Source organism: Dasypus novemcinctus, chromosome 19, assembly GCF_030445035.2.
Source record: "Dasypus novemcinctus isolate mDasNov1 chromosome 19, mDasNov1.1.hap2, whole genome shotgun sequence".
Lineage (NCBI taxonomy): Eukaryota > Metazoa > Chordata > Mammalia > Cingulata > Dasypodidae > Dasypus > Dasypus novemcinctus.
The window spans coordinates 26,042,325-26,062,682 of NC_080691.1; the positions used below are offsets into that span (position 1 = coordinate 26,042,325).

The 20,358-nt window shown below is 45.8% G+C and overlaps 1 protein-coding gene across 10 annotated transcripts in view; it reads right to left on the bottom strand.

Moving 5' to 3' along the window:
* SPRING1 (SREBF pathway regulator in golgi 1) overlaps window positions 1-20,358 on the bottom strand; it is a 181,013-nt gene that overhangs the window by 29,588 nt on the left and 131,067 nt on the right. For 2 of the 10 annotated variants that reach the window (XR_011646502.1, XR_011646497.1), the window contains one exon: window positions 1,527-8,255. The exons of the other annotated variants lie outside the window; for them this stretch is intronic. The gene's annotated coding sequence lies outside the window, so the exon portion shown is untranslated. Of the gene's footprint in view, window positions 1-1,526; window positions 8,256-20,358 lie in introns of those variants that run through there. 10 annotated transcript variants of the gene reach the window in all.

Consider the following 20,358-nt stretch of genomic DNA (forward strand, 5'->3'; position numbering starts at 1 on the left):
ATCTACTCAAGTCCCACAAACACCCAATGTTGCTGCCCCCATTTTAAAGAAGAGGAGGCTGCGACTCAGAACGCAAAGAGATCTGACTCAGTCATGCAGACAGAAAGAGCAGAGGCAGCCTGGAGCTCCAGCTGCCACCCTCAGCTGCTTGTAGTCCCACATGGTCCAAAACCCTGGAGGACCCTAGCTGGACTTTCCATTGGGGCGGGGCAGGGGAGGGGGGGAGAAGGCAGAGAAAGCACAACAGGTTGGCTCCAGTTACAAAGGCAAAGAGCAGAGTTTCTTTGGTGTCACTGAAGGCATTGTTTTGACACAAGCTCATCAACCCTCAAAGCCTGCAGACAGGTAAAATGAGGTACAGAGACACATTAAAATTGTGATGCTGATGAGAAGGAAAATGGGTTTTTGCTGGAATACTTAAGAATTGTTTTATTTTATCACAAATTCTCACCCATTTCAATTCAGAGTTTGTTGGGTTTTTTTGGGGAGGGGGTACATTATAGGGATTGGGGGGGTAGAGAGGACCCTTGATTAAAACAACAAAAACACTGTTTTAGAAAATGTAGCTGGTTAGTGCCCATGTTGTTTTAATTTGCTGGGACCAGATTGTCCAGCCCTCATGGGTTTAATCCCAGACAGACTAGTTTGATTTATTTAGAGAAAAACGCTGTTTTTCAACCACAAACTGTACCCCTAACCCTGGCCAAATATGTCGCAATCCTCACTGAAGGCCGATGTCCAGGAATCTCGAGCCCACCTTCCCAACCCCATCTCCAGCCACAACTCTCATGCCCTGTAGTTGTCACTGAATCGGGAGGACCATCCCAGGTGGGGACCGCAGGGCTGGCCCAGGCTGAGCCTCCGCGTAAACCAAGATGAGGGTCCCGGGCTGCCACGGATCAGCCTTGTGCATTTCAGGATGAGATTCAGAACCGAGAGGCAGCATTCCACAGGGATGAACGTTCTGGCCTCTAAATTAAGGCAGTGTCTACTTCGGAGCATTGACAGGGGGGAAAGAGCACGTGCAATGAGCACGGTGGCTGGCCCAGAGGAGGTGCTGGCAACCGTTACTACGGATGGGGCGAAGCCTGTTGTGATCTGAAGGATTCTGGCTAAATGGACGTCTGCGCAAAAGCATCTCTAACCCAACCTTATCCCCGGCCCGAATGAAAGAAGTACAAAAATTTCTGACATCAGAAACTTAGACCTTCATGAATCCTAAGAAGAAATATGATTGGCTAGTCATGTGACAAAAGGTTCAAAATCACTAGTAATCAAAGAAATGAAAAATTTAAACAATGAGATATCAAATTAGCAAAGATTTTTTAATTAAAAAAAACAGTTTGGTGAAAGTGTTAAGAAAAGGACACTCTAATAAAGGTTTATGGGAATATAAATTGGTACAACCTTTCTAGACAGCTGTTTGGTGATCTATACCGAGAGTTTCATAAAGCCATACCCTTTGACCATTTCATCTTATCTTCAGGAAATTGCCCTAAAGAAATAACTGGAGATGAGATCAAATGTTTAGATAGAGGGAAGTTTATTTAAAATTAGGATTTGACCCTTATATGTTTACATGAGTTATGATCGAAAGAGAATTCACACATCCATGAATTTATCCATCAACCCGTCTGTCCATCTATCCATACAGCCATCTATCTATCCACCAGTCCATCCCTCCCTTCCTCCCTCCAATCATGCAGTCATTCATTCTGCAGTTATTGAATACCTACACTTGACCCTATGAAAGAACCCAGACTCAAGGACTATATAACTTATGACATACCTATATAATGGATTATTACCAGTAAAAGTGAATTTTTCCCAAAATATTAAACAACCTAGAAAAATACCCAAAATGTAATGTCAAATAAAGACATACAATATGAAATTTATAAACATGACCTTAATTTTCAAAATGTATATATGTGTATATATGACAAAAATAGAGCAAAATATGTCAAAATACTAATGTGAAAATAAGTTTCAGTGATTTTTACTTTCTATTTTTCTGTATTTATAAAATTTTGTATACTTGAGCACATTAAAAAAATGAATCTACCAGAATATTTCTGGAATTGTTTGAAAGTTTTTACAGTGAACATAAATTAGTTAAATAATTTTAAAAACACAATAAAGCTATTTTTATTGAGAATAAATAAAATCAAGAAAATTAATTAGGTCTTTAGGTTTGTTCATATATTCTTTCTTTTATTCAATTAACATTTACCACGACCCTACCGTGTGCCAAGCACTGTGCTAGGTGTCGAAGCCTCAGAAAAGACAAAGACACCGACTCTAATCTCCAGAAACCCATGCTAATAGGCCCTTAAGATGCAACGTCCTGGTGGCGGACTTGGCCCAGTGGTTAGGGCGTCCGTCTACCACATGGGAGGTCCGCGGTTCAAACCCCGGGCCTCCTTGACCCTTGTGGAGCTGGCCATGCGCAGTGCTCATGCGCGCAAGGAGTGCCCTGCTACGCAGGGGTGTCCCCCATGTAGGGGAGCCCCACGCGCAAGGAGTGCGCCCCGTAAGGAGAGCGCCCCGTAAGGAGAGCCGCCCAGCGCAAAAGAAAGTGCAGCCTGCCTAAGAATGGCGCCACCCACGCGGAGAGCTGACACAACAAGATGACACAACTAAAAGAAACACAGATTCCTGTGCCGTGGACAAAGAAGACGCAGCAAATAGACAGAACAGACAACCAGGGCAGAGGGGAGAAATAAATAAATAAATCTTTAAAAAAAAAAGATGCAATGTCGTACATTCTCTAAGTTCATACTCTGTGCTGTGTGAGGCTTGGCATTACAGAGGGAAGGAGGAGCAATGGCTTCTCGAAAGCTGTGGCACTAGCAAGAGACTGAAGGCAGGAATGTAAGAACATGGGGCAGAGACAAAGACTTGGGGATCATGATGGAAAAATGGGAAGATCAAGGTATCCAGGGGTCCCTGTGCATAGGCCTGAGAACCAGATGTAGCCTCAGACCTATTTTGCTTGACCTGCTTTGCTCTACAACTTGAAATGTTTCTCATAAAACCCCAGCTTCCAGGCTTCTTAAAAATCTGGCAAGATGGCCCTAAGGCCTTCTACACGATGATCAGCTAGAGCTGAGGGGCAGCTGCCCCCTTGGATCAATCTCACCTCTCCACTCTCTTATCTGACCTCTAGCCCTGTTGGCATCTGAGCTGGCAATTCCTCATCTCTGACCCACCACAATTATACAGAGGAGGAAACTGAGGCCTAGGGAGATTCATGGCTCACCCCAAATCACCCAGCCAGATTGTGACCAAGCCAGGACCCGCAAGCCTTGCCCCTACTAGGAGCTGAGTCCCCAGCTACTTCTGCCCTGTGTGGTCGTACATACTCTTCTGACCTTGGTTCTCTGTGTGACAATAAAGCATAACCCTAAATACCATATATTTTCAAAGCCTTCATGACTAAAAATATTTTTGTCCTGGCTCTTCCTGCAGAGACATATGAAAAAATCATTGTAAATTTGTAAAATAACGAGTCTTGATGCTGCCCATCATGTGTTTGCCCATGATGATGGCTCTCTGGCTCACAGGGAACTTCAGTAAAGACAGAAAAGCAAACTTGCTTGTATAGCACTGGTAGTATGGCCAAGTCCTTGAGGCTAGTGGCTGTGAGCCTCATGACATCCTGGCACAGCAGGTATTATTGTCCCCCAATTACTGGAGGAGGAAACTGAAGCTCAGAGATAAGACAGCTTGTTCAAGGTCACCCAGATGGTAAGCAGCTGATTCGCACCATGCCTGGCTGCTCAGAGCTGGCAATGGAGTCCTTTGGTAGAGCAATGGTGGGCTGGGCCACATCTCTTAACCAAATGGTCAGCACCGGCCTTTGGGCTTGCTATAGTTCTACTGGACTACTAAAAAAGACCTTTCTCTTCCTTTTCCTGCAAAAATGCTTCCATTCCCATAGTGACTATAACGGATCCCTTCTTTTTAAATGGGCCACATCCATCTCTTCAATTTTATTGTTTTCCCCTATTTTATGCCTCAGGACAAGCCCAACTGGCAGAGAGGGTATAGGGCGATTATGGGTACAGCCTTTCCTTTAAAATGGACCATGATCTCAGCCCTCCTCCCACCCCAGTGGAAACTGGAGCACGGCTCAAGGAGACACTGCTGTCATAGGATCTTGCTTACGGGCACAAAAGCCAGGAAATTTCAGACCCAATCTGGGCCAGGGGAGACCAGAGCTCATGAGCTGGACTGAAATGATTCTTCCAGACTGCAGAGAAAGAGTTGCCTGCCCGCCGGCTGGCCTGCCTGCCGAGCAGCAAACAGGAAATCCCAGAATTTATAGATGACCCTGTTACAAGGCAAATGTTTTGGAACAAATTGTTCTTCTTTTAAATCCTTGTTTTCCACTAGTTTTTCTTCCTGGATTCCCCTCCTTTCCATGGTCCCACTGTCCTGGTTAAACCGGGGCCATGGCGCCACCTGCTGCCTGCCACAGGCAGAGGACGCAGCCAGGACGCGGCCCTAGGTCAGCTGCCCACTTCCCGTCTCAAAATGGGTGGGAGAGCGGCTTTCTGGCTTCTGTCCTGAGAGGTTGTGCTTCAGAGCACGTAGCAAGATGCAAGAGGATTTCTCATGTGGTTAGGATGTGACCTGAGTACTCGCGGCCCCCCCCACCCCCCCACCCACGCAGCCTGGGCCAGCCACATCAAGCCCAGGAGCCTCAACAACTTCGGCAGGCCAACTGCAGCCACCTTGCCAGACTGCATGGAGTAGATACATGCCTGGCCCACAGGGGGTGTTCAATCAACACGTGTGTTCTTGCTGTCCCATCTGGAGTGGAACAGCTTTGAGAGCCTGGGGAGTGAATGCTGGGCATCTGAAAAATGGCATAGTTATCGCTCCTTCCAAGAATGTAAGCTCCACCAGGACACACAAGGGTCTGGCGGGACAGTTAATGAGCACAGTCTTAGAGTGCATGAACCCAACGGTACTACGAATCAGTCGAGTGGCTTTGAGCAAGCCACTCACCTGTATCATGAAGACAGTAATAGTAACCATACTTCAAAAAGAGGGTGGCTGTGAGCATTGAAATGATAGGGCACACATAAAGAACTCTGCAGAGGGACCTGCAGGTAGAAAGTCCTTTACAATTCTAGCTATAATTATTATTATAAGACTGGCACATAATAAGCATTCAATAAACATTTTAGGAATGAATGAATAAGAACAGCACAGAACAAGGAATCTATTGTAGTTCAGTTGGTTAGCTGTAGTTCAGTCACCAACTAGCTATGAGATATTAAACATCACTGTACCTCTCCCTCTTTTCCAGAAACCTTTCTTTACTGAGTACAGGGCCCTCTGCGAGGCCCCTCAGTTCTTCCACCTATGGGATGGGCATAGTACCTGTCCTAAATATTGCTCAGAGATACCGAGGGGACCCATGGAGTAATGTATGTGAACTGAAACTGCTTTGAAAAGCTTAAGGAGTACAGGAAGGAAGCTTTTATTTTCATTTCAGATGCTTCCAGAGCTCTCTGGGACAAATTTGGTTCCTTCTGACATAATGTGGTAGCTGCATTCCAGAACCCCAACTCCCCGGAGTCAGGTGAATTTGACAACACAAGGGCTGAACTGATTTAAACTCCTTTGCTACTGATACCAACTGAACACATTCCAAGAAGTGGGTTTTTTCCTTGAGGATGTGTTTTAAGAAAGCTCCTTCTTACATCCAGAGGGCAAAACAGGGGCTTGGTGGGCCTTGTGAATGGGACTAATTGGGGTGAGGCAGATATGGAGGGGTTCAAGGTACCTTAGGAAGCAGGACAGGGCCCATTCTGAACACAATGAGGAAGAGTTGTCTTAGTCTAGTAGGCCCTGGGGAACCAGAGGATTTCTAGGCTGGGGAGAAACATGTCTAGAAAGCAGCAGTATGACGATGGGTGATAGCAGGGGTTACAAAGCTCCTGCCATGCCACGTGGCCTAGAGTCAGGGAAACCAACCATCCCAGCTTGTCTGCAACTGAGAGAGTTCCTGAGACAGGGGAGCTCAAACTGGAACAGTCACAGGCAAACCAGAAGGAGTCGGTCACCCTCAATCAGTATGAGCAGCACCTTCTGGTGTTGTGCAGGGCTGCAATTCTGACCCCTGTCCTATAATCCACATTTCTCCCAATCTTACTTACTTTCAAAAATAACCTGGTTTTTTTTTGTTTTTGCCCAATCCCTCTCAATTCTACTCTTTGCTGGGTAATGACTGCTTTAGCAGATTAACACAACAGGATGGATTATGTACTTATCCCTTCTAGGTAATATTTGTGCATTTAAGCAGAGGCCTCCTGGAGACAATGTTTTAATCCAGTGTAGTGACTCTAATGATAAAGTTTTTAGCCCAGGAGAGGCAGGGAAAATTGCAGGGGGGGAGGGGGGGAGTAGATGTTAAGCGGGAATTTGCCACGTCACCCACATCCTATCGTGTCAGCAGTGCTCTCCTTTATCTCACATAAAGCCAGCCCTTTTTTTTCCTGGCTGTCAGCTCACCAGCCTACCAAGCAAGCCTGCAGGAACCTGAGCTGTTTAAATATTCTGTAAATAATGCTGACTGCAGAAGTTTATAGATAGACTCATAGAATCAGAGCAATAGAATCACAGAATGTCAGAGTAGAAACAGATGCTAGACATCATACAGTCCAGGGTCAGAAAATACACTGCACTCTGGCTGCCACTTTCCCCTGCCTTGCCCATGGCAGACATTACTAATCAATCATGACACTCCATCTAGCTGAGTTCGTTTACAGCCGTAGAATTCTTCGTGGCATTCCAGCAAAGAACTACCAATTATCTTGAATCTACTAATAATAGCTAAGGTTTATTGAACACACTTTCTGTGTGCCTACCCTTTTTCATAATTGCCACCTTAGTTACCAACTGTTTGCCAGGCCCTTTATATCAGGGCTTCTTAGCCTTGGCACCACTAATGTTTTGGGCCAGATAATTTTTTGTTGTATGGCTGTCCCATGTCTCGTATTGTAGGATGTTTAGCAGCATCCCTGGCCTCTACCCACTAGATACCAGCAGCAGACTTCCCACCCCAAACACAACCCAAGTCCCTGGCAAATGTCCCCTGGGGGGCAAAGTCTCCTCCAGTGGAGACCCATTGGTTTGTATATTATTTTTAATAGTCACAATATTTCTCTGAAGCCAATTTTCTGGAATTTTTTAGAATTTCATTTTACAGTGACAAGCTGATTTTCTAGAATTTTATTTTACAGTGACAAAAGCAGGATGCAGAGCTCAAATTCCCCGTTGAGGGCTCTTCCTCCTCCAGCCGGGGAAATTCCATTTGGCTCATTGTCTTTGGCTGCAAACTCCCGGGAGGAATGAATGGAACCCGAAAGGTTGAGAAAAACCAGATGCCTAATCAATGCTCCTGCATTTGACAAGGGTCCTGGAGGTGGACGGGGCTGGGTGCTGCAAGACAAACGTTTCAGGCTCTTTTCCATCCTGAAAATGACTCTGGGTGTGGAGACAGCCCAGGGAAGAGGCTGTCTGGGACCATATGGTGCTTGCCAGTGGCAGGAAGGCTGTTAGAAGCAGTGGTAGCAATACTCACTAATAATATTCCCATCTCGCCAACGCTGACAAGGCTCCTACTACTTCATGGGAAGCACATGAAATCTGGCCTTACCCCCCAGAGACTCAGGATTGAAAACCTGACAGTTTGGACATACAGCCCGTGGGCAATGTTTCCCTTCTCCAGGGCTTGTGTCTGTGCCAAGAATGCCTAACAAAGAGGGAAAAGATTAATTAATTTGAAGCAGCCATAAAAATTCTCGCGAAACTGACCAGTCAGAAACTGTCCATTTTTCTCCTTGGTTGCAATCAAAATGTCGAGAGTTTCCACACACAGATTTTACAGATGTTCCATAAATCTGCCCGTTGTTCTTCTTTCCTCTAAGTAAGGTCCCTTGGGAAGTCATTGAGGCTTCCTCACTACACGTATTCAAGAGAAAATTGGATGTAACATTTAGAGACAGCAGCGGTCAGGAAGGGGGAGGCAGGGGGAGAGGGGAAGGGCGTCTTAGGCGTCGGAGGAGCAAAGCTAGACGCGTAAATTCAGTTGCCAAGGACAGAGAGACGGGGAGGAGGCCTGAAACTTCCAAAATGCCGTTTGCTTCCAAGGCACAAATAATCTCTTCGCCATGTCTTTTTATTCTTTTCATTTATTTATTTGCGATCCCAAAGTAATACTTTTCTCTGCACAAAATCTGTAAAGTAGAGGAAAGTACAAAGAAACGAAATGAAACAAAAACGCCATCCCAAATCCCAAGGATTTTTGTTTTTTGTTTTAGAATTTCCTGGGCAGTTTGTCAGCTCCATTTCAGCCCTGGGGGGGCGGGGGGGGCGGGCAGGGGGATGTAAGGGGGGTGGATTGGGGAGGTGCACTACTAAAGTTTGAGGTACTCTGTAGGTCTGGGGTCGGTCCCCACAAGTCTGTTTTTAAGGAAGCCCTCGGGTGGCTTTCCTGGGGGTTGGACCACACTTTGAGAACTAATGAGTGTCAGGTTTTTCAGACCCTCAGCAAACCAGAGGCATGAAAATATTGATTTAGAACAAAAATTGGGGAGTAATGATTTGTTTTCTGGAAGGGCTCGGTTTAAATAGGCATTTCCCTTAATGCTGTTACCATATGATTCCGTTCACACTCAGCGATTCAGCGAGGAAGCCAGGACTTCATCTGCAACACTCTGGGCCAATACGGCATGCCGCCACCTTTTTACAGAGCGGCATCGACACCCATCTGCTCAAATAAATTAACGTTTCCATCTCAAATAACTCATTTGGCTGGATCATCAAGGTCACATGCCAATTCAAAGAGAGAAGGGAAGAGGCGATACAGGGAGCGGGGAGGGGTAGGAGGGAAGGGGAGGGGTGGGAGGGAAGGGGAGGGGTAGGAGAGGCCTCTTGCAACGTACATGTTGACAGTAATACCGCTGCATTTTTTTTTAGCCAAAAAAGAGGGGTGGGTGGATGCACACAGCTCTAGTATAATTCACATGCACCCATTACTATCTCCTTCCCCAATTCCTATTCATGCCTTGGGGTAGGTCATAACTGGAGCTGGATACGCTACTGGGAGCGGCAGGGCGAGGCAATATTTCCTGTGCAAAGACACGTGTGAGCATGTGCATGCTTGGGGGGAGGAGGATGACAGTGGGGACGAGTGGTGATGGGGGATGAATTGTTCTAGACAGTAAGAGCAGGAGGTTCAGTGAAAGGCACAGATAGGGTATAATGGAGGGAGCAGATACTTTATTTTAAATGTTTTATCTTGAAATAATTTCAGACATAGGAAAATTACAAAAATAGTACAGAGTTTTGGCATACGCTTCACCCAGCCTTCTCTAATGTTAACATCTTACACAACTCTCCTACAATGATCAAAATCAGGAAATTAACACTGGTACATCACCACTAACTAATTCGAATGTCACCAGTTTTGCCACTGATATCCTTTTTCTGGAGAACAGTTACTTTCAAGTCAGAGAGATGTGGGTATGAATCCCGACTCTGCCACTGTGAGCGTGCCAGAGCCATAGCATCTTTCTGAGCCTTGGTTTCTTCTCTGTAAAATGGGAGATAAGGATACCTACCAAATAGGGTTCTTGGGCCAACTAAATGCACACAAGTAGATTCTGATGTTGCTTTTATTTTCCTACCCTTTTTCAGAAAAGCTTGTTCCCATCCTCAAGGACAAATGGACTTTTGCATAAATTCCTGTTGGACCAGTTTGACTTAATCTCAGCTGTTGGATCGAGTTTCTCTATTTTGGGAAAGAAAAGAAAAGGAAAGGAAAGGAAAGAGAGGCAGCAGGCAAGGAGATTAATTAGGAAGCATTGCAACAGTCCATATAAGATAAATCTGCACAGTGGCAGCAGAGAGGTAGGGAGAGGACAGGTTTAATAAACATTTCAAATGCAGAATAAAGAGGAGGTGGTGACTGACTGGGTGCTGGGAGTGAAAAGGGGAGGAGCCAACCATTAGACAAGTCCATTTTTGAATGACTTGGACACTGGTAATCCCTTTAACTGAGATGAGCAAGGGGGAACCTAGCACAAGGGAGGAGCCAAGAAATAACAATAACTCTAGAGAGTGCTTGTTGAGAGCCTGCTACTTAGGTGTCAGCCACTGGGCTTAGTGCTTCCCCTTCATGATTGCATTGGTGTCACATAATAGCCCGAGGAGATTGAGACACAGAAAAATTAAGTCACTTCCTGAAATACTTTTATTTTTGAAGTACCAAAGTTTGAGGTACCTGCAGGGAGGGTCAGCTACATCATTTGCAGGGGTTGTTGCAAAATGAAAATGCAGGTATCTTGAACCAAATGTATTAAGAATTTCAAGATGGTGACAGCAGAGCATTAAACCAAGCAGTTTGGCCCCTTCTCAGCGTGGGGCCCAGAGCAAGCACTGGGTGTTGTCCACCAAGGTGGCCCTGTGTGACGGCCATTGTGAAGAGGTCTGGCAGGCATGCAGGAAGATTTTAAGGCAAGGGACAAAGAGAAGCATTGTAGGGACAGGCCTACACCTAGGGTCAACCAAGAGCAACCAGCAAAAGAAACTGATGAGGAGGCATCAGCAGGTAGGAGGTGGTTTGAGGGCCAGGTAGAGCCACCAAGAAGGAAGAGTCACATGAAAGAGGGAGAGGTCCACAGAACCAAATACAGAAGGGTTAGGAGTGAGGATCAAGGACCCCTGCTGGCCTTTGGGAGCCCAGTTTCTCAGGAGCAGGGGTCGGGTGGGGTCAGCTGGACCACCATACTCAGAGGACTCAAAGGAAGCAACAAGCAGCAGAAGCACCACTGGCATTCTTATCTCAGGAAGTCCCTCCAGTTCCAAGATCAGAGGGCCAGTTTATGTCACTACGAGAGTGATTTTTAAAAATCAGACCCCTTAAAGGCCACTTCCCCTTTAGGATCCACTTGCACTAAGTCCAACTCCCACTTAGTCTCAGCTGACGTTATCCCTAAATTGTGGCCAGGGTTTTGATGATTCTTCCGCAGCCACCACTCAGATCTTCTGAAGTGCTCTGGCAAGGCTCCAAAGTGGTCAGAGAAGACTCAGGTTCAGGAACAGGCTACTTTCCTTAGGTTTGACAAGTGCAAGATAGTGGGGGCTGGGGAGGGGACCTGTTTATTTTTAGATATCAGCCGGGCTGTTGGTCTGGTTCTGAATAAAGTTACTGAAAGAGAAAGAGGTAACCCACAGCTTATGTAGACCCAGCCTCACAAGAAGACTTGCCTTCGATTTCACAGCTTTTGGGTTTTCAGGGCTAGCCACTTGAATGTTTTTATCCCTCATTTCCTTTTAAAGCCACAGCGAGGCACAGTTCCCTAAACCACTGGCCTGATACCCAAATATGTGGATCACCATGTACATTGCCATTCAATACCTAGATTTTTCTATGACTGGTCAATTACTGAGTCTAACAATCTGTTTCTAAGAATTTTTATATTTCTAAAGTCAGAGGAATGTGTCTGTGCCACGGCAAAAGCTTAATTTTTAAGAAATTTTTTATTTAAGTGAATATATGCTTAATGTAGAAAAATCTGACTGCCCAAAAGCATATGCAACTTAAAGTGGGAATTAGTCTGGGTAGCTGTGCTATCCTGCAGTAACAAACTAAAACTTTTCTCCTCCACCATCCCACTCTGCAGAGGTAAGTTCTATTGGCAGTTTGTTAGTATCCTTCTAGACTGTCCTCTAAAATATGCAATTTATATACACAGCTTATAACTGAGTCTATTTTATATTCATATGTGATATATAAAACTTCTTTTACCAAAATGGAATCAGGCTTTACATGAGCTTTTGCAATGTGCTCTTTTCACTTAACACTCTATCTTGGACATTCATTCCAGTAAGAGATGAGCTAAAATGTGATTTCAAAACAAAACAGTGAGATTACATGTTCTCTTTGGCACTCTCCACTCTGGCTGTGTGCTCCCAGACTGCGGGGACAGTGTCTCATTGCCACGAAGCCACAATTAATTGAGACTTCCCTGTTCCCTAGGCATGGTGCTAAGGTATTTACCCCACTCCCCACAAGGCTAAGAGGTCAGTACTGTGAGGGTCTTTCTCTAGGAGCCAGATGATGCCCCTGAAGCTCAGAGAGGTGAAGAAACATACCGTCCAAGAGCTACAGCTCAGAAGTGCTGGGACGAGATTCATCTGACTAACTCAGAGTTGGGATTCCTTCTGTCCCGGCTCATGGTGCATTTTCAGAGCCTCCGTGCCTAGAGCAGCCTTGCTATATCAGAGGTGCTGAGTTGGTATATACTGAGTAAATGGCTAAGATGTGCTCTTGAGTCTGAATGGAGCAAAAAACATCACGGAAATGACTATAAGCATCACCAACACCTCCTGCTTATATCAGACACGGGACTCTGAAATATAAATTGTACGTGCAGTCAAAATCTGATAAAAGCTCCTAAGGGCTAAGACCATGTCTTTTCTACTCTGCTCCTCCCCACCCCACTTCCAACCCCACCAACACACAACATCTAGGCTGAGTTTTAGACACATAGCAGGTGTCTCTAATTCAGGGTTTGCAACCTCAGCACTATGTCTCTTGTCTGGATGACAGCAGTAGCCTCCTTGCCTCCGTCCTATCCCTGGGCTGTATCTTTGCTCCCCAAGCTTTTCTCCAGCCAGCAGCCACAGAGACTCTTGGAAAGGCCAAGTGAGCAGGTCCAGGTCCTGCTGGAACCCCTAGACTCCATCCCTTGCGTGAAACTCCCCAGTTCCATCCTGCGGTATGTTCTCGCTGACCTGCAGGGTGGGTGCTTGCCTGCCCCTCCTCTGGGCCTCTTGCCTGCCACCCTGTGCCCCCAGATATCCTCTCAGCTCACTCTCACTTCCCAGGTCCCTGCTCAAATGCCTCTCACCGAGGCCTTCCTGACACCTGCCTTGAAGACCTCACCTCCGTCATACTTAGGCCAGGGGTCCTCAGGCTCAGCACCAGTGACATCAGGGCTATCGGGGTGGGGGCAGGGGTCTGTACTGTGCATTGTAGGATGTTGAGCAGCATCCCTGGCTCCACACACTAGATGCCAGGAGCACCCCCCAGTTATGACACCCAAAAATGTCTCCAGAAACTGCAAATGTCTCCTGGGAGACAAAATTGCCCCTGGTTGATAATGATTGCTCTACCTGATTAGCACGTACACAGTGGCTCTCAAAAAAGGTGGAAAGGAAGAATGTGTTCTTAGAATAACTATGCAGCTGGTATAGTTCCAAAGATGCACTACTCTGTGGCCTTCTGGAAACGTCTCAGCCCACCAACCATGGTAACTCGAGAAGGGACCTACCACTGGTCTTCTGTTAAGTGGAAACAGACCTTCTAAGCAAAGGTCTTCTGCTAATCAGACCTTCTGGGACATAGAGGGCCAAAGGTTGGGTTTTCTCTTTGCATCCAAACTAGTCACTGAAGGGGAAATGAATAACGGAAGTGATAATGTCATTTTTCACTGAAGCATCAGAGAACTCCTGCCTGGAGTTCTTATTCAAAAACCAGATAGGGAAACGGACTTTGGCCCAGTGGTTAGGGCGTCTGTCTACCATATGGGAGGTCCGCGGTTCAAACCCCGAGCCTCCTTGACCCGTGTGGAGCTGGCCATGCGCAGCGCTGATGCGCGAAAGGAGTGCCGTGCCACGAAAGGGTGTCCCCCGCGTGGGGGAGCCCCACGCGCAAGGAGTGCGCCTGTGAGGAAAGCCGCCCAGCGTGAAAAGAAAGTGCAGCCTGCCCAGGAATGGCGCCGCCCACACTTCCCGTGCCGCTGACGACAACAGAAGCGGACAAAGAAACAAGACGCAGCAAATAGACACCAAGAACAGACAACCAGGGGAGGGGGGGAAATTAAATAAATAAATAAAATCTTAAAAAAAAAAAAAAAAAAAAAACCAGATAGAAGCCACTGACCGTAGCTGCTGGGCTGAGAGGCACGAAGAAACTGTCTAGCTTAAAACTCTTTACTGGTCCACTCCAGAGAGAGTGGAGCTGATGTGAAGTTGTCTCTGTATATATAACTAATGTAATACTCAAGTTCCGAATCGGCTTACAAATGAGAAATCCATGCTGCAAATGGTAATGGTTGAACCAAAAGCAATAAACTGCATTCATCTTAGAAACCCTCCCTCTGGAGTTTCTGATTTAGCACAGGAATGACTTGGACAAGTCAATCTGCTATTTCTCCAAACCTCTGCTCCAGACCTTGTCATTCATCCACAGTCATGCCTCCAAAGCAGGGCATGCAACAACACAATCAGAAGGCTCTTACACATGCTGTCTAAGTATGGTTCTAAGACGTACAAACACCAACAGGGAAATATGATCACTATTTTGCTTCTTGGGATGATTTACAGATTCATTCATTCATTTAAACATTCTTTAGATTGTGATTGGGCCCTAAGCACATTCCAAGGCAGTAAAGAATAAATGAGATAATGCATGTAAAGTGCTTGGCGGAGTAACATCAAATGGGAAGTGCGTATTGGTTTTATTATTGTTAATTACTATTATTATTCTACACTCAGGGAACTGTAAATAGCTCTGTAATCCTTGGTCAGAGAGTGCAAAGAGACAGTGGTTGACAATAAGGCTGGCAGTAGGTAAAGCAATATCATTTCTAAGAGAGTATACAGCAGCACAGAATTTTAGAGTCAAAAGGAGAGTTCATGATAATTTGGTTCAACCACTCTCACTTTACAAAAAAAGGAAGTAACGTGGAAGTAAGAAGCACTATACCTAAGGTGACTTTAAGGGCAGGCCTGAGGCCAGAGCTCAGGCTTCCTGATGGCCAGAGGCTGCTTTTCTATTGTCTCATCTATCACCCTTGGGTTGATGATAGAGAAATACCCCCTCTCTCAATGTAAACCGAGTCCATGGTCACAGATAGATGTTCCAAAGGTGCTGCTGGTGGAAAATTCTAGTTGATGTATAGTATTTTTAAGGAATGTTTCCATAGAGACACACAAATAATTGGAAACAATAATCTCGTATATAGAATAGATCCATTCAGGCGACAGGAGTGGGCAGAGTGTGGGGGGTGACTTTCTGGCTGTTTGGGAGTGGGGGACAGTAAAGGCCAGGCTGAGATCCAAGAGATCCTGGCTTAAAAGCCAACACATCAGAAGAGGGACTTGAGAAACCTGTTGACAGTCCTACATATAGATAATGGCTGGCATGCACGTCTTCACTGAACAAACACCGACTGGGCCCTTCTATTTGCCGGGCCCTGGATAAGGGCAGCCTCTTCTCTTGAAAAACAGTCCAGTCTGTACTAGTTCCTATTGCTGCTATAACAAATTACCACAAACTTAGTGGCTTAAAACAACACATATTTATTCTCCTATAGTTCTGGAGGCCAGAAGTCTAAAACCAAGGTGTTCGTGGGGCTGCGTTCTTTCTGGAGACCCCAGGGGAGAATGTGTCCATACCTTTATTGGCTTCTAGTAGATGCCTGCCTTCCTTGGCTCATGCCCCCTTCCCCACACTAGTCCACCTCATGCTTCCGTCGTCACATCTCCTGCTACATCTTCAGCACAGGTGCAGCCATTGACTAGCTACGGGGCTCTGGAAAGGTTCTTAACTTCTCTGGGGGGTAAGATGGAGATGGTAAAAGCACTCACTTCTTAGGGCTGAGGTGAGAAGATCTAATGAGGAATGTGGAAATACTGAGTACAGAGTAAGGACTTGATAAAGTTTGCAATCTATAATAATAATTAATCTTATTATCATCCTCATTGTCAGCCAACAGTCTCATTTCCATAACAACTTGGGGGACACAGATGAAGAGATGTGACTTCTGCCTGGGACATCAGGAAAGATGTTGTAGAAGAAGTGATCCTTGAACTGGCCTGGATTAGAGGTCTGTGAAGGAATGTGACCAGAAGACAAGGGCAGAGGGGACATTCTGGACAGGGGGGCCAGAGCAACAAAAAGCATGGGTGCAAGAAAGCATCCGGAGTGTCTGTAGAATGGGGATGACCAGGCAGAGGATTAGAGGGCAGTGTGAGGAGGCAGGATGACAAAAGGCTTAAGAGCTAGGTCTTTGGAATCACACCGTCTTGGGTTTGAGTCCTGACACTCAAATTACTAGCACTGTAACCTGGGGCACTTACTGTCCTTGGACCACAGTAACAAAGTACCGCAAACTGGGGGTTTGGCCTACTACAACAGAAATGCATAGTCTTACAGTTCTGGAGGCTGGAAGTCTCGACTTGTGGTGTCAGCTGGGCCGTGCTCCCTCCAAAGCCTGTAGGGGAGAATCCCTCCTTGCTTCTTCCAGCTTCTGGTAGTCGCTGGCATTCTTTGGTGTTCCTTGGCTTGGGGCAGCATCGATTCAATCTCTGCCTCTGTCACTACATGGCATTCTTCTGTCAGTGTCCATCTGTGTCTCCTCGCCCCTTCTTATAAGGAAACCAGTTGTGGTAGGTTGAACCCTGTGCCCCACAAAATCATGTGCATGTGCTAACCACCTTACTGTAGGTGTGAACTCATTTGTAAAGAAGCTTTTCAAAGATCTTACTAAGATGAGGCCACGCTGAATCAGAGTAGGCCTTACCCCACTGCGAATGGACTCCTTATAAGCAAAGGGAATTTGGCCATGGAAGCAGATGCCACAGAAGGAGACAGAAAGAGACCAGCGGCCATGTGACGGAAGCCGAGACTGATGCCAGCAAGCCAGGACCAGATCCCTACAGACTTCAGAGAAGGCATGGCCTGCTGATACTTTGACTTTGAACTTCTGGCCTCCAAACTGTGATCCAGAAAATTCCTATTGTGTAAACCAACTACTTTGTGATATTTTGTTATGACCGCCCTGGTAAACTAAGACACCAGTCTTTTTGGCCTTATCTTTAACCAATCACATTCTCAAAGACTCTAATCCCGAATAAGATCACATTCACAGGATCAGGAGTCGGGACTTGACCACAGCTTTTAGAAGGACACAGTTTATCCTCTCCCCTTCTTCCTTTATAAAATATGGGTAATAATAGAACCTACCACATAGGGCTGTAGCAATTAAAGGCCATTATTATTTGGGACATGAAGCTGAAGAGGCATATTGGAAAGGGCTTTGTGGGCCCAGCTAAGGAATTTTAATTCTGAAAGTTCATTTTCTCTTTTCTTACCTGCTCTTTACTATTTGTTCTCTATCCCATTTCCTTTGACAACAGGTCAGAATTGACCTTCATAATCTTATTATTTCTGTCACCACCCTCCTGAACCTAAAAATAATAGATTTTTCATAGATGGAAGCTATGCTACAAGACCTTTGCTTATCTAAAAAAACGTGGGTAATGGTGGCATCTCCTTCATATGGTTTGTCTGAAGACTCAGAGAGAAAGTACTGAAAATGTTTGGTATTATTATGTGGGAGTTCAAAAGCTTAGGCTCCGGAGTCAGACAGCCTGAGCCCAAATTCTGGCCATGACACTTGCTAGCTCTGGGAATGTGTGCAAGTGATTCAAGCTCTCTGAGTCTCCATTCCTCACCTGCAAAAAGAGGATGATTACACTAACCGCAAAGTTCCTTGGGAGGTGCCAAAAGAATATCTAGGATGTATTAATGAACTAATTTGAGGAGGAAGAGGATGACAAATGCCCTTTCCATTTTCCTTAGAGGAAAATTGGGCCCAGGGGCAGGAAGTGCCTTGCTCAAGGTCACAAAGCAAGTTGGTGGCAATCCATCACACAAGCAGCTTTGAGTAGGATCAGAGGCCCAGGTGATTTTGTGGCATGAGTCCTGGGGACTGGAACCTGAGATGGTGCAAAGCTTCCCTGCCCCCTCATAGGCTGTTTTCTTGTATGAAGGGCAAGGTGGTGTCTCCAGCCTGAAGCCTATAAATCCACCTGGTGACCAGTCCTTCCCAGGATTGTGCGGCTCTGCCTGCTGAGGAATCAGATGGCGCCAGCAGACGGTCTCTCCATGCTACTGGAGCCTGCATCGTTCCCATCATTTATTTTGGACAGGAAACAAGATGGGATATCAAAGGAGTCGGCTGATGGTCAGAGGAACCAGCTGAGGGGCCAGAACTCCTTCCGGGCTTCAAGGCACAGAACAAACACCCCATGCAAACCAGAATTCGGCTCCCCTATTTAATCTAACTTTATTTACTGCAATTAGTCAATGCAGAAATGGTATAAAGCTTTTCACTAAAAAAGCTTATTATATTTACATTTTTTAAATCTGTAGGTATTTACAGATACATATTAGACTGGAGAGTTTCAGACAACAGTTGAGGCCAACAAATTTAAGGATTGGATCTCCTGGCTCTTCAAATTCAAATGAGCCAAAGAGTAACCTTAAACATACCTACTCAGGGTTTGATTCTTCCATCATACTCTGCTGAATAACTGAGCTTTTCATACCTCTTTGTAGCAGATGCTGATCAGAACACACCCATAATGCCAGGCCAAGAGGCTATAAGGAAATTAAGAGATGACTGTCAGAGATCCAGCCCTGCTCTAACAGCAAGAATGCTAGAGAAGGAGGCTCGGGTGGGGAGCGGCTGTTAGGGACTGCAACCTTCATACCAGCAGGTTTCCATCCTGGGCGAGAGCATCCAGGTCAAGGATGCGAGTACCTTTTCTTTGGCCAGTACAGCATGGTGGAAAGGATAATGAATGGGGTCAGGAGACTTGGAGTTGGACCCCAACTGCAGTCAACCCTCAGCTTCCCCCTCTGTAAAACTAGACTTGGAGGTAGGGATCTCCAAGAGCCCTCCCCACAAGTTTGAAAACCTTACAGGGGAGTGGATGTGGTTCAAGAAGTTGAGCACCTGCTTCCCACATGGAAGCTCCTGGGTTCAGTTTCTGGTGCCTCCTAAAAACAAAAACAAACAAGCAAACAAATGAAAAAACCAACTCAGGAGCTGATGTGGCTCAGTAGCTGAGTGCCGGGTCCCCACGTATGAGGTCCCAGGTTCAACCCCCAGCCCCGGTGCCTCAAAAAACAAGAAAAAAGAAAACATTATATAGCCCTAAAAGAAAACCAGATCTGCTGTGTCTCAGATGTACATCATCCTTTTGACAATGTGCAGGCTATAAGTAAGCTCAAAGGAATCTACTCTGGGTGTGTAAGTCATATTGACCATGAGAATGTGAAAACATCTAACAGAGAATACCAGGGAAATGGCTGAAGTAGAGACCAAAGAGTATGGATTTTCTTTATCCCTATGGGAAATAGCAACCTTTTATTCAACCAGTTTTCCATAGCAAAATCAAAAGGTTATCAAGGAACACCTTCCACACATCAATTACTATTGTTAGGATGAATAACAATAGAATTTTGCCCCCAACACACACCTGTCTCTCAGTCTAGGATTCAAAGTGCTTTTCGAATGCTAATCCATTCATGTTCACAGTAACCCTGGAAGCGTTCCATTAGGTAAAATCTGTATTATTTTTACCACTTCAAAATACATGGTGCTGTTCACTTGATGAAAAAAATAATCGAGCTATGATCTGAAAATAATGGGGAGAAAATGCCCAGGGTGGTCTGAGCGCACACGGCAGTGTGATTAACTCCCAGAATTCTGCGACGCTGGCGCTGCTCTTGGAGGGTCAGAGCCAGGAAGCACCTTCTTACTGCCTGAGGACATGGGCCCCAGGAAACCTTAAGGTTCACTGAGTCTGAGTGTTGTGAAATAATATTATTTATTCTTTTTGGCTGTGCTGCTCACTTACTGGAGACTGTAGAGGATCAAGTAACTTCTCCAGGTTCCTCATTTGCAAATGCATTAACTGTATTTGTCCATCTCATGGAGGTGTCATGCTGTTAAAAAATGAATGGTCAAACAGAAAGGCCCTTAATCATTTGGGGCGCTGCCTGGGCAATCCTAACTGGCTAACTGCATGCAGAGAATGCACTAATGCCTTACGTGGATGGTTAGAGTCCTGGCCAGCGATTACTAACTGGCCGATCAAGTTCACAATAAGCAAACTGGTGCCTGGGTTGGCTGAGGGGACCGTGGCAGTGTAGCTCAGGATAAATGCATGGGCTTCTGAGCCAGAAAGACGTGAGTTCGAATCCTAGCACTGCCACTTTCAGGCTGTGAAGCAGGGCAAGCCACTAACCTCTCTGAGAACTGGGCTATTCAATATCTGCTTCTTAGAGTTTATGTGAGGATTAAATGAACCTCCTAGCATTTAGTACGTGTTTGATAAGGGTGTGGGAGTTAAATGAAGCTCCTGGCATTTAGTAGGTGCCTGACAAAGGGCCTGAGAGAGTCAGGGAGGAAAAGGTAAGGAAGGAAGGAAAGAAGGGAGGGAGAGGGGGGCCGGCTTTCCAGATTTTCAGCCCAC